The sequence below is a fragment of the Mesoplodon bidens genome, assembly GCF_964165515.1.
Source record: "Mesoplodon bidens genome assembly, chromosome: 4".
In the NCBI taxonomy this organism is placed as follows: Eukaryota; Metazoa; Chordata; class Mammalia; order Artiodactyla; family Ziphiidae; genus Mesoplodon; species Mesoplodon bidens.
In genome coordinates, this window is record NC_138160.1 from 64,866,904 (window position 1) to 64,881,538 (window position 14,635).

Below are 14,635 nucleotides of genomic sequence, written 5' to 3' on the forward strand. Positions count from 1 at the left end.
CCATTGAGAATGATGTTGGCTGTGGGTTTGTCATATACAGTCTTTATTATGTTGAGGTAAGTTCCCTCTGTGCCTACTTGCTTCAGGATTTTTAATCACAAATGGGTGTTGAATTTTGTCAAAAGCTTTTTCTGTAACAATTGAGTTGATCATATGGTTTTTCTCCTTCAATTTGTTAATATGGTTTATCACATTGATTGATTTGCATATATTGAAAAATCCTTGCATTCCTGGGATAAACCCCACTTGATCATGGTGTATAATCCTTTTAATGTGCTGTTGGATTCTGTTGGCTACTATTTTGTTGAGGATTTTTGTATCTATGTTCATCAGTGATATTGGCCTGTAGTTTTCTTTCTTTGTGCCATCTTTGTCTGGTTTTGGTATCAAGGTGATGGTGACCTCGTAGAATGAGTTTGGGAATGTTCTTCCCTCTGCTATATTTTGGAAGAGTTTGAAAGGATAAGCGTTAACCCTTCTCTAAATGTTTGATAGAATTTTCCTGTGAAGCCATCTGGTCCTGGGCTTTTGTTTGTTGGAAGATTTTTAAGCACAGTTTCAATTTCAGTGCTTGTGATTGGTCTGTTTATATTTTCTATTTCTTCCTGGTTCAGTCTCGGAAGACTGTGCTTTTCTAAGAATTTGTCCATTTCTTCCAGGTTGTCCATTTTACTGGCATACAGTTGCTTGTAGTAATCTCTCATGATTCTTTGTGTTTCTACAGTGTCAGTTGTTACTTCTCCTTTTTCATTTCTAATTCTATTGATTTGAGTCTTCTCCCTTTTTTTCTTGATGAGTCTGGCTAATGGTTTCTCATTTTATTTATCTTCTCAAAGAACCAGCTTTTAGTTTTATTGACATTTGCTACTGTTTCCTTCATTTGTTTTTCATTTACTTCTGATCTGATCTTTATGATATCTTTCCTTCTACTATCTTGGTTTTTTTTTTCTTCTTTCTCTAATTGCTTTAGTTGTAAGGTTAGTTTGTTCATTTGAGATGTTTTTTGTTTCTTGAGGTAGGCTTGTATAGCTATAAACTTTCCTCTTAGAACTGCTTTTGCTGCATTCCATAGGTTTTGGGTCATCGTGTTTTAATTGTCATTTGCTTCTAGGTATTTTTTGATTTCCTCTTTGATTTATTCAGTGATCACTTGGTTATTTAGTACTATATTGTTTCGCCTCCATGTGTTCTTTATTTTTTACAGAATTTTTCCTGTAATTGATATCTACTCTCATAGTGTTGTGGTCAGAAAAGATACTTGATATGATTTCAATTTTCTTAAATTTACTAAGACTTGATTTGTGACCCAGAAATTGATATATTGTGGAAAATGTTCCATGAGCACTTGAGAAGACAGTGTATTGTGTTGTTTTTGGATGGAATGTCCTATAAATATCAATTAAGTCCATCTTGTTTAATGTGTCACTTAAAGCTTGTGTTTCCTTATTTATTTTCATTTTAGATGATCTGTCCATTGGTGAAAGTGGGGTGTTAAAGTCCCTATGATTGTGTTACTGTTGATTTCCCCTTTTATGGCTGTTAGCATTTGCCTTATGTATTGAGGTGCTCGTATATTGGGTGCATAAATATTTACAATTGTTATATCTTCTTCTTGGATTGATCTCTTGATCATTATGTAGTGTCCTTCTTTGTCTCTTGTAATAGTCTTTACTTTAAAGTCTATTTTGTCTGATATGAGAATTGCTACTCCAGCTCTCTTTTGATTTCCATTTGCATGGAATGTCTTTTTCCATCCCCTCACTCTCAGTCTGTATGTGTCCCTAGGTCTGAAGGGGGTCTCTTGTAAACAGCATATATACAGGTCTGGTGTTTGTATCCATTCAGCCAGTCTATGTCTTTTGGTTGCAGCATTTAATCCATTTACATGTAATGTAGTTATTGATATGTATGTTCCTTTTACCATTTTCTTAATTGTTTTGTGTTTGTTATTGTAGGTGTTTTCCTTCTCTTACGTTTCCTGCCTAGAGAAGTTCCCTTAGCATTTGTTGTAAAGCTGGTTTCGTGGTGCTGAATTCTCTTAGCTTTTGCTTGTCTGTAAAATTTTTAATTTCTCTGTTGAATCTGAATGAGATCCTTGCTGTGTAGAGTAATCTTGGTTGTAGGGTTTTCCCTTTCATCACTTTAAATATGTCCTGCCACTCCCTCCTGGCTTGCAGAGTTTCTGCTGAAAGATTGGCTGTTAACCTTATGGGGATTCCCTTGTATGCTATTTGTTGTTTTTCCCTTTCTGCTTTTAATATTTTTTCTTTGTATTTAATATTTGATAGTTTGATTAATATGTGTCTTGGCATGTTTCTCCTTGGGTTTATTCTGCATGGGACTCTCTGCGCTTCCTGGACTTGATTGACTATTTCCTTTCCCATGTTAGGGAAGTTTTCAACTATAATCTCTCCAAATATTTTCTCAGTCCCTTTCTCTCTTCTTCTTCTGGGACCCCTATAATTCAAATGTTGGTGCATTTAATGTCCCAGATGTCTCTGAAACTGTCATCAGTTCTTTTCATTCTTTTTTCTTTATTCTGCTCTGCTGTAGTTATTTCCACTATTTTATCTTCCAGGTCACTTATCCGTTCTTCTGCCTCAGTTATTCTGCTATTGATTCCTTCTAGAGGAGTTTAAATTTCATTTATTGTGTTGTTCATCATCGTTTGTTTGCTCTTTAGTTCTTCTAGGTCTTTGTTAAACATTTCTTGTATTTTCTCCATTCTATTTCCAAGATTTTGGATCATCTTACTGTCATTACTCTGAATTCTTTTTCAAGTAGACTGCCTATTTCTTCTTCATTTGTCTGATCTGGTAGGTTTTTACCTTGCTCCTTCATCTGCTGTGTGTTTCTCTGTCTTCTCATTTTGCTTAACTTACTGTGTTTGTGGTCTCCTTTTCACAGGCTGCAGTTGTTTTTGGTGTCTGCCCCCAGTGGCTAAGGTAGGTTCAGTGCGTTGTGTAGGCTTCCTGTTGGAGGGGACTGGTGCCTGTGTTCTGGTGGATGAGGCTGGGCCTTGACTTTCTGGTGGGCAGGACCACGTCCAGTGGTGTGTCTGTGACCTTATTTTGATTTTAGGCAGCCTCTCTACTAATGGGTGGGGTTGTCTTCCTGTCTTGCTAGTTTTTTGGCCTAGGGTTTGTAGCACTGTAGCTTGCTGGTCGTTGAGTGGAGCTGGGTCTTAGCGTTGAGATGGAGACCTCTGGGAGAGCTTTTGCCATTTGATATTACATGGAACCGGGAGGTCTCTGGTGGAGCAGTGTCCTGAACTCAGCTCTTCCACCTCAGAGGCACAGGTCTGACACCAGCTGGAGCACCAAGACCCTGTCAGCCACATGGCTGAATCACTGCAGGAACAATCTGGACGTGAAGCATGCTAATCTCCTAAGCCCATTTAGAAATACCTTGGAGAAGGATCATGGAGTCTGTTCAATCTGGTTTTCCTTTCCCCTTCTGTCTTATGGTGCTCCAGTGAGTTTTCCAGACTCCACTCTTAGAGAATTTGCAGGGAATTAGGGCAAGGTGACTATCGGGAAGCTTCTTAGCATTCTTAGGGACACACAGATGGATACTGCCATAGATAACAATCTAAGAATGACATTTACATAATTAAGAGAAATATATGTTAGATATCATGTATGTTAGATATCCCCAAGCAATTAGTTACTGTGAAGTTGTCCTTGATTTGGTCTTTTTGTTAGGACACTGACATTCGTTAGACTCTTCCAGAGGGGGTCTCAGCCACTGGTTTCTGCAACATCACTCTTACTTGGGTTTCCACCTGGCTCTCAGGACACATCTTCTCAAACTCTTTTATAGACTCTTCTTCCTCATTCACCTTCTTAATTGCAGAGTCACACAGGATTCCAACCATGGACCTCTTCTTTTCTTCTTCTCCACATACTCACTGGGTAAAGTCAATCCCCAAAGGCTTCACTTAATTCTTCTGAAATAACACTCTCATTTATGTCTCCAGCCTCGACCTCTTTCTTGAGGTCCCTGACATGTCTCCTGTCTCAGAGGGTGACCTCACAGTCTACTGCGAGCCCAAGCTGTGAGCCTGGACATCGTCCTTAATTCCTCTCTCCCTCACCTTTCATCATCCTATACACACTTTAACCATCCACTCCATTTCTTCCCACTGTCACAACTCATTCCTGCCAACATCATTCCATGCCTGGATTTCTATAACAATCTCCTAACTCGTACATCTCCTTCTACTATGTTCCCCTCAACTGAAACCACAGGGATCTTTCTAGAGCACAAATCTGAATGTGTCACTCTTCTGCTAAAATCCCTTGTTCAGGAATCTCACAGCTCTCAGCATAAGGTCCAAACTTTGTACAGGCTGACAAGGGCCTTCATGGTGGAGACCACATTTCCCTCTCAGTAAAATCTCCCCTATCATTGCACAACAGACTGAATGCACTGTGTTGGCCTTACCTGTTCCCTCTGCTTAGAATACCCTTTCACCTCATGCCTACTCTCTCCTGGGTCGATTTAGCTTTTTTTGGCTAAGACATCACCTCTGCTGGGAAGCTTTCTCTGCCTTCGCAAGACTGCTTAAGGCACCTCTCCTAGGCCCTCCTGTGTACTCCTTAGTAATTCACATGTCACAGCACTTAACACGATGAATTGCAATAGCAGGTCTTCTCCTCTGAACTGTAAATGTCTTCAAGGAGAGATGTGTCTTGTTCATTACATCCCCAATGACCACTTCATTCTAGATGCTCAATAAATATTTGAAGGCTGAATGAATGCAGTTGCCTTAAAGATCTGTTTCTCAGGTTCCTGACTTTAAAGTCTGAGCAGGGGGAATCTAATTAGCTCAGCTCAGATCAGTTTCTATCCCTGGTCCAATGAACTGAGTTAGGGGTGTGAGGGTAGGAACAGAATCTCTTAGAAAGGAGTGTTGGGGTGAAAGCAATGGGTGGCATGCATACTAGAATTATACAAAGTCCTTCACTGAAACAATAAAACTACATTTTATTTTAAAAATCATACATTGTATATTTTTCAGTAATTCATACAGCCTCCTCCCATTAGTTCATTATAAAGAAGTGAAACCATACTTTCATTATAACACATAAAATAAAAGTTAGTCGCTTCTTACTCAATATTAGTCACTCATCCATCCATCCATTCACAGATATTACTAAATGCCTACTATGGGCTAAGGTCTGTGCTAGGCACTGGGTAGATAGTGGAAAATAAAACAAAATCCTTGTTCTCATGGAGCTTTAAAAAATAAAGACAAAAATGTCTAATTATCGATTATGAAATTTACCATGAAAGAAATGAATAGGGTGATATGAGAAAGAATAATTGAGAGGATGTGATTCATTTATGGGAATCAAGGGAAGCTTCTCAGGAAAAAAAAAATTACATTCAAGCTAAGACTTGGCTTCTTTGGGAAGAATGACTGGGGATGCTGAGTTGAGGGAGGTGGGAAGGACAAGAGTGGAATTGGAGATCTCCAGGGAAATATGACAGCCTCGGAAAAAGGCTAGGGTGATGGCAACTGTGATGGAAAGAAGTAGATGGATTCAGGGCATTTTTAGAGGTAGGACTGCTTCCACTTCTGATAAGTTGGATGAGAGTTTATCAGGGGTGAATCAGAAAGAGATACCAAGAATAACAGTTGGTGTAGAGGTTAATTTAAGCACATGGACTCTGAAGCCACATCATCTGAGTTTAAATCCCTGATTACTTACTTACCATTAGTAAGCTGTGTGACCTTGGGCAAATGATGTAACCTCTCTGTGCCTTAGTTTCCTCATCTATGAAGTGGGTGATAATAATAGTAGCTACTTTACAGATTTGTTAAAAGACAAAGTTATTATATATAAAACATTTTAGGCATTGCCTGGCATGTTAGTAGGTTTTCTTAGGGGCTAAGAAAAAGGTAAATGTTCAGGTCTCTGACTTTGGCAACGGAGTAGCGCAGATGATGTTTATTGAGATGGGAAGCACTAGCAGAGGAAGAGGTTTTGGCAGAGTGAAGATAAGAGTTCAGCTTTAGATTCAAGTTTGAGATTGCTGCAGACCTTTTAGATCTCCTTTGGATGGGAGTCTGATCTCACAAGAGATGCCTGAAACATCAGTCTGTGAGATGTCAAATTACAGGCAGTATTTGAAGACTGAGGATGGAAAAGACAAACAAGGGAAAGTGTGTAAAGTGGGTGTGTGAAGTGAGTGAGTAAAATGTAAAAACAGGGAAAGGATTAAGCCATGAGAGTTCTCAAAGCTGAGTAGAGAAGAAGCCAAACATGATTTAGGTGCAGTGCTGTTACACACGTGCATGAGCCAAGCAGAAATAGAAACATCTAGTATAATGTGAATACATGGAACACGGAAACAAAGGACCTCTGTTGGGCTGCACCCCACAGGCCTGCAAGCCTTGTAGTTGCCCAGCCTCGAGACTGAAGAAAGAGCCCAGAGGCAGTAATAGAAACATCAATGGTTTGATGGACAGGGGATCTTACACGTCTGAAACAAAAGGGTCATGGAGCAACATCCCACCCCAGCAGGGAGGACATGGCAGCGATCTTTGCTACTCCAGGGAGAAGGAGACTACATTTATAGGGGGAATTGATGTCAGGTTGGCTCATTTACCAGGGAAACTGGCAGCTGGGGCACATCCCTCTCAGCCCTTCAGGTTAATCACCATCACAAGGGCAGATGTTTCCCTTTGATAAATTAGCAGGTGGAACGGTTCTGGCCTAAGGATTAGAACAATCACTAGCTGGGGCAGAGGGCAAGCACGTTCATGTGCGTAAGTATAGGTGAAGCAGGGACTGGTCAAGCAGGGGAATTACAAAGGGCAAGAACAACCTCCCTTCCATTTCTATTTTAAAGACGCCTAAAAATCGAATTCTCTGTTTAGTCTTGTTAAATTGATTTTGTGGCTTCTCTGTTACTCATTTGAGCCTCTTCATCCAAAGACTTAAAAGAAAGTATGGAGTGATTTGGAGATTTAGGAGGTTTGGTGGCTGGATCTTCAGTGGTGAGGACAGAAGGTGGGGCAAAGTTGAACTTGAACCAGATGATGAAATGTCTTATAGGCTCTCTTAAGAAGCTTAGCTTGATAACAAGACACCATTAAAAGGTATTAAGCAAGGGTGAAGCATGATCTTTATGTATTTTATAAAGATCACTCTTGAACAATGTGGAGAATGGTTTGGAAAGGAGCAAAACCAGAGATAGGAGGCTGATGGTGTATCTGCAGCAGTGACCCAGGATAGAAGAGGCCATGGCAGGAGCACCGTTCAGATCCAAGTGATGACCGTAGTGAGGAACAGATGGGACTTGGTGACTGACTAGATAGACAGGGAAAGAGATAAGATGACACCAAGGTTTCTGGTTTGTTTTCAGACTAGTCGGTGCCTTTAAAACATTATATTTTTCCTAAAACATACTTATGCTTCACACAGCATTCTCAATGCTTTCTATAGCGATAACCCTTTAATTTTCAAATATGTTCTCATCCTGTCCCCTGATGAATGCACACAGCTCAAATGGAGAATAAAGATGCAGATTTACTTCATTTGGGCTCAATTCTCTGGGCCCCAGGCCTAGATAAAGGAAACAAATTCTATTACCTAAACCACAGAAGCTGAAATCCTCTAGACAAAGAAGAAAATACTCCAGTGATTGACTTCATCCCTGCATCCTCTGGCTTAACTAAGTATAAATGTATTAATATGCTTATTCACAAAAGAATTTAGCTCATCATTTTGAGAAGAATCCCATGTTTCAAATAGCGATATTTTTGTAATAAATAAGAAGTTCCTTGACAAACTCTATTAAACCCCATTTGAATCTCTGTTAAAGGGAAGGTTTCCTAATGACCTAGCTCAGCACTGCTGGTTGCATGCTGACTTGATTTGCAGCTATACATAAACATACATAAATAAATAGGTAGCTACGTTCTTGGTGGGAGTTCAAGGACCCACAGGAAGGCATTTTTACCTCTAGATATCTTTCCCAGCTCTGTCATGCTTTTTACAATTATCCCCGTCATCATTTGTTTCTTCTCACTCTTCCCATTTCCTCTCCTCCTAGTCTCTCTTGAACCTATTCCTATCCACCCCTCCATGGAAACTGCTCATCAAGGTCAGTTTGCTAAATCCAATGGTCAAGTCACAGTCCCCATCTTACATAACCCATCAGCTCTAGTCACTGCACTTAATCACTCCCTCTTCCTTCTTCATTTGGCTTCAAGGACATCACCTTCTTTTGATTTTCCTCCAGCCTCATTGGTCTCAGGCCTCCTTTCATGTTCAGAGTGTCCCTGGTCTCAGTTCTTAGTCTTCTTCTCTTCTCTATAACTTAAATCCTTGATGATCTCATTCAGTCTCATGGTTTTAAATAACATCTTTATACTCATGACTCTTCAATTGTATCTCCTGAACTCCAAACTTATGTCTCCTCAAGTGCTTACTCAACATCTCCACTTGGATGCGTAAAAGATATCACAAACTCACCATGTCAGAAATGGAACTCCCAATCTCCCCTCAAAAGCTGTTCTCCTCACAGCCTTTCCCATCTCAGGTGGTGGCAACTTGATCCATCCAGTGCTCGTGCCAAAAATCTTTAAGTCACTTCTCTTTTCCTCACAACACACATCTAATCGGTCAAAAAATCTTGTTGATGGTACCCGAAAATACATCCAGAATCCAACCTGTTCTTACCACTTCCACTGCTACCATCCTAATCCATCTGAGCCACAACCATCTCTTTGCTAGATTACTATAAAATGCTCCCAGTTGGTTTTCCTGCTCACACCCTTGTCAATCCTCAGCATCACAGCTCAAGTCGTCCTTTTAAAAAGTAATCAGCAACATCACTTCTGTACTCAAAACCTTGAAATGGCTCAGAGTAAAAGCCAAAGGCTTACAAATGCCCACAGGCTCTTACCTGGTCTGCTCCCACTCCTTAGCTCACCGATCTCATCTCTTTCACTCTCCACCTTGCTCACTCTGCTCCAGAGACACTCGCCTCCTTGCTGATTCTCAGACATGCCAGACAAACCTTCCCTTAGGACCACTGCTCCACCTAGGATGTTCTTAATCAGATATCTGGAAGGCCGCCCAACACTTCTTTCAAGTCTTTGCTCATCTTCACAATGAAGCCTATCTTGCCCTATTTAATACTGTCACTTGCCCCCAATCCCAGCACTCCCAGCCCCTTTATCCTGCTTTACTTTCTTTTTCCATAGCACCTCCACTTTCTACTACATTATATACTCTGCTTGTTAGGTTCATTATTAATTGTCCCCTCCCACCACTAAAATGTAGTACCCCAACAGCTGAGATCTGTGTTTTGTCCACTGATGTATCCTCAGTACTAAGAACAGTGCCTAGAACATAGGGGACACTCAGTAAATACTTGTTGAATACATGAATGAATTTTTTTTAGCCATAAGGACCTTCTGTTACAAGACAAGTATGTCTGGGTATAGGTGACACATTCAGCTTCAAGCTTCCAATTTGAGCCATTAACATACATTACAAGCTACAACTGGAACTACAAGCGATACGTCTTTGACACCTCTCCTTTCCAGCTCACTCCTTCAACATACTCTTTGCACCAATGTTCTGGTCTTCTCCTCGGGATGGGGAATGGATACAGTAAGCATCACCTGCTTAGGGGTTTGTCCTCCCTAGAATAATTTAGTCCTCTTCCTCTTCATCTCCATGAGGTCCTCACTGTGACCCAATTCCTAAAGTCCTTGTAACTGAAAATATGAGAAGTGGTGGCTCTATTAAAAAAAAAAAAGAGTTGGAGATTCCTAAAGTGGGCCAATATTGCCAATAAATCTGACTTTAGTTTATTGACATCTAGAGAAAATACAAATGATCACTAGACTTTTATAGCAAGAGAGAAGGATAAGGGATAGTAAGAAATGCTGGAAGGAACAGACTGCCTCATGGAGCAGCCACTGTGAAACTCACATCTTACTTTTGCTTAAGCTGGACCCTGTACTAACCTACCAAAGGTTTTGTAGGGCCCCCTCATGCTGCTGGCAACTAGGATAGCCTGGAGGGAGCTGCTCCAAGAGTTCTTGGCAACACTCACTGAATGAGAGATGCCAGGTAGGAGTATGGCGAGTGATCTATCCTACTAGAGCTTTTCTGAAGATTCCAGCCACTTCCACAATGCTCTCTATACTGATAACACTAACAATCATTAGGATCAACTAAAAGAGAGGCTGAGCTTTTGTTTCGCTAGGTACTGAGTTAATCCTCAAAAACTCTATTTCTTACATAGCACTAAATTGCTTTAACCTCAGTCAAAAAGAAATCAACACGGAAAGTACCAAATCATAGTACTGGGCACATACCATTAGTTCCTGCTTCTTACTTCTCTTGTTTTCCTCTACTCTCTCCCCACACCCACAATCTCCTTTGAGATGACTGTTTTTCATGTTTGTCTCTTTCATGGAATATCTCTATTTCTTCTTATTTGGCCCCAGACGTCAGACTGGCTTACATTACTCCAGGCTGAATCATTTGATTTCCTGTCCATGTTCCTAACCTTTCCGGCTCCCTTTGTATCATTTCTCAGTCATTCCTGCTGTTTACAATACTTCTCAATTTACAGCCATCTGCAACTCTCATTAACGAATCACTGACTCTCTCCCCCATGATCCCAGGGCATGTTGGATAAAACAAGACCTGACACCAATTCTCTTCCTTCCTTTCGAGGCACCACAACTCTGGGTTACTTTAACTTATTACCATTTTAAAATATGATTATATTATTATTGCATGTTTACTCCTAGTCTAGGTAAATCTAATATATGAAAATTAGAATTCATCATTTTTTTAAATTATTCACTTTTCAGAAATTTTAATTATTAATTCCTTTAATTAGTCACCTTTCTTAGTGTACTTAAAATATGTACTCATTAGCTTACAAAAAAATAACTCAACTTTTCAAGGCTACTTATGGCCTTGAATACAAATATTTAACGTCCTTTAGCCACTTTATAAGAAATTGTTTCTTGTAGAGCTTTGAGAATAAAACCTAAATTCTTCCATTTGAATAATAAGCTTCTGAGGAACCCACCAGTTGTCTCACTGCTGATTCATTGGATCTCGGCTTCAACTTTTCTCACTCCGTTTCCTGATATACTCAAAATATTTTCGAATCCCAGCTATTCCTCCTTCCTCAAAAACTTTTTGAGCTTCTTCTCTGTTCCAAGCACTGTACTAGGTTCTGGGATAAATAAAGAGTCTCCATCCTCTGGGAGCTCTTAATCCAGGAAATAACACGAAGGAAAACAATACTGTTGCATGCCTGCCATACTCTGGATCTGCAATGTGTTATTCCGTTTAACACATGGAAAGCCTATCTTACAGCAGAGAAGACAGGGTTTCAGAGAAGTTAAGTAATTTTCCTTTTATGCAGAATATGAATAGACAAATGACAGAAGAAACACAAATGGACTGTAGACATATGGGGAAAATATTCACCCTTACAAGTTATCAAAGATATACATATTAAATAAATAAATAAACTATTTTTTACCTTTCAGATTAGTGACGAGATAAAGAACTCAAAGTTCGTGGGGTTGCAGTAAAACAGGCTCTCCTACACAGGGCATCAGAGAATATAAAGTGGTGCATCTCCCTGAGAAACAACTTAATAACATGTAACAAAGACCATTATAAGAGGAATTTACCCTAATGTCCATTGCAAAGGAATGAAATAAACAATGTAACATCACGCACTGAAATTGCACACAGCCTTTAAAAATCATGTAGAATATGTAGTGACCTACAAGGTTTTCTGAACACTAAGTGAAAAAGCATATTACAGAATAGTACATACTATATAGGATTACAATATATACAGAATTGTGTGTGTGTGTGTGTGTGTGTGTGCGTAGAAAACAGAAGACTGAAAGACTAGATACCAATAGGTTAACAGAGGTTATTCATAAGGGGTGGGATGGGGCTCTTCCTATTGGTAGCATCTAAATTTTATTTTATTTTATTTTTTTTTTTTTTTGCGGTACGCGGGCCTTTCACTGTTGTGGCCTCTCCCGTTGCAGAGTACAGGCTCTGGATGCGCAGGCTCAGCGGCCATGGCTCACGGTCCCAGCCGCTCTGCAGCATGTGGGATCTTCCCGGACCGGGGCACGAACCCGTGTCCTCTGCATCGGCAGGCAGACTCTCAACCACTGTGCCACCAGGGAAGCCCATTTAATAGTTTTTTTAAAAAAACAAACATAAAAATGTTCATACATCCAGATTCAATTATTCCATTGCATTGCAATGAATAGTAATGCAGACTAAGAATCAAGTAACTTGCTTAAAATCACCAGTTTGGTGTGCTGTGTTAAGCCAAGCTTTCTAACTCTAAAATCCACTGTCTTTCTACATTCCATTCCTCTTCCTCGCCACAGCCCCAATTATATCATATTTAGAGTTCCTTTCTCTTTGGTTCTTTTTCCTTTTAATTTCTACATCTACTATATCCCTTCCCACCTTTTTCTAAACCATTTTAGCAGTAGTCACTCTGTGAACTGCATATTATATGTAATACAAAACGTAAATCATGTTCATTAGATGAAAAAGACAATTCCCCCTTCATAGAGAGAACTGGGACAACACATATCAGAATAGGCACAGTCTGACAGTCTTCAAATAAGTCAGTTTGCTTCTTGCATTTAAAATAAAACTGAAATCTGTTTGGTCTTAACTGTGATATTTGGAAAGCATCATGCTCCCTTCTACACCAAAAGATTTCTTAACTTTTTCAAAATGTGAATTCTTGAGACGACCACCTGCCCAAAACTCGGATCTGAAAAACCAATCCCTAATTTTATTTATAAATGTCAAGATTTCCCTATTTTCACTCACTTACTCAAAAAGCAAGATAAATATAATAGCCCCTCTCTTACTTGGAAAAGTACAACTTTTGGAGCGAGTTGGCTGTGTTAGAAATTAGCAACGTCTTTGACGATGCACAGCTGTCTTCATTTCGTAATCACAGATGTCTAGAGCATTCCAGGAGGCTGACAAATGTACCTGGAGAAATGTGCCATGTTTTCTCATCGTTTCTCCTGAACTTGTCAGATCAAGAAGGGATGAGTATCTCCTTTGCTTTACAACTAGGAACTTAATTACAAGATGGAGTAAGACAAATCCTTACATTCTCCACCACCATTTCCTTCTTGTTCTCATATATCCCTGTCTCAAACATATGCGCAGTCCTCAGTGATCTTAGTGGTTTCCCCTTTATTTCAATCTTTCTCCTATGGAGATTCACTTAGGACAAGATCCCCATATGGAAAACTTAAAAGTTTTCCTACCAATGGCTGCTATTAATGGCAAAAGAAAAACAGATCACTACTTATGTTGCAGCCTACTGTTCACCAAAGGACATCATACTAAATATTCAGGGGTTTTTGAGCACCCCAGATAGTCCCAGACCAAAGTCAAGCCTCTGAGCTGAGCAATTAAGAACGAAAAATTCTGAAGGTGTTTGTTGAAAGGTTCTCAGCTTTGTGACTCCAAATGCCATCTTACGGAAAAACCCGAATGAACTTTTGGGCCAATCCAACAGTTGTCTTTCCCCAAAAGAATTCTATTATCCCACCACCACCACCTCTTCTTTCCTGCTCTCTTGCAAGAAGTAAGTGATCACTACCACCTCAATCCACCCAAGGGCATTTCATCTGAAACCCAAAGTTCATACGCAATTAAGTTTTGTATTCTTTGGGGATAGAAGTATCAACAAAGATGTAGCTGGCTTCTCATGTGAGAGAAATACATACCTGAACAGCTCTACTTGGAAGGTTGATGCATTTTACTATACATAAATTATACCTCAATTAAAAAAAATAAACTCTACTAACAAATACTCATCCCCTCAGGGAACCTGCCCTTACTAGGCTAACAGCCCTAACAGGGTTCTCCATACCCATATATGCTACCCAATTAAAAAAAAAAAAAAAAAAAGCAAAAAATATGAATGTCGGGCTTCCTTGGTGGCGCAGTGGTAGAGGGTCTGCCTGCCGATGCAGGGGACACGGGTTCGTGCCCCGGCCTGGGAGGATCCCACATGCCGTGGAGCATCTGGGCCGGTGAGCCATGGCCGCTGAGCCTGCGCGTCCGGAGCCTGTGCTCTGCAATGGGAGAGGCCACAACAGTGAGAGGTCCTCGTACCGCAAAAAAAAAAAAAAAAAAAAAAAAAAAATATGAATGTCTTCCCCACTAACTAAAGTTGCATTATTTTTCTCGGCGTATGCCTTCCATCCAATTACATGGAACATCACTGGACTTTCTAGGTGAGCAAAAAAGAAAATTTTAAAGAAACTTATAAAGCCAAAGGGATAAGCTAACTAGAGTCCTGAAAAGTTGTGTGAGCAAAAAAAAGTTTTAAGAAACTTATACAGCCAAAGGGATAAGCTAACTAGAGTCCTGAAAAGTTGTGTGAGCTGTCTGAGGTTACACACACACCATGGCCTAGGGAGCAGGCCTCTAACCTCCTTTAGCACAGGCTGGAAAGAGCACAAGTGATCTCAATGCATCATAGAAAGAATGGACATTTTAAAAAGAACAACCCTCTATCTAGCTCAGTCCCAGCACAGAACTATCTTGAACGACCCCAAAATTCT

General features: G+C 40.0%; 1 protein-coding gene across 1 annotated transcript in view; it reads left to right on the forward strand.

Moving 5' to 3' along the window:
* Nucleotides 1-14,635, forward strand: part of CMYA5 (cardiomyopathy associated 5) — a 325,210-nt gene that overhangs the window by 259,529 nt on the left and 51,046 nt on the right. The window lies entirely within an intron of this gene.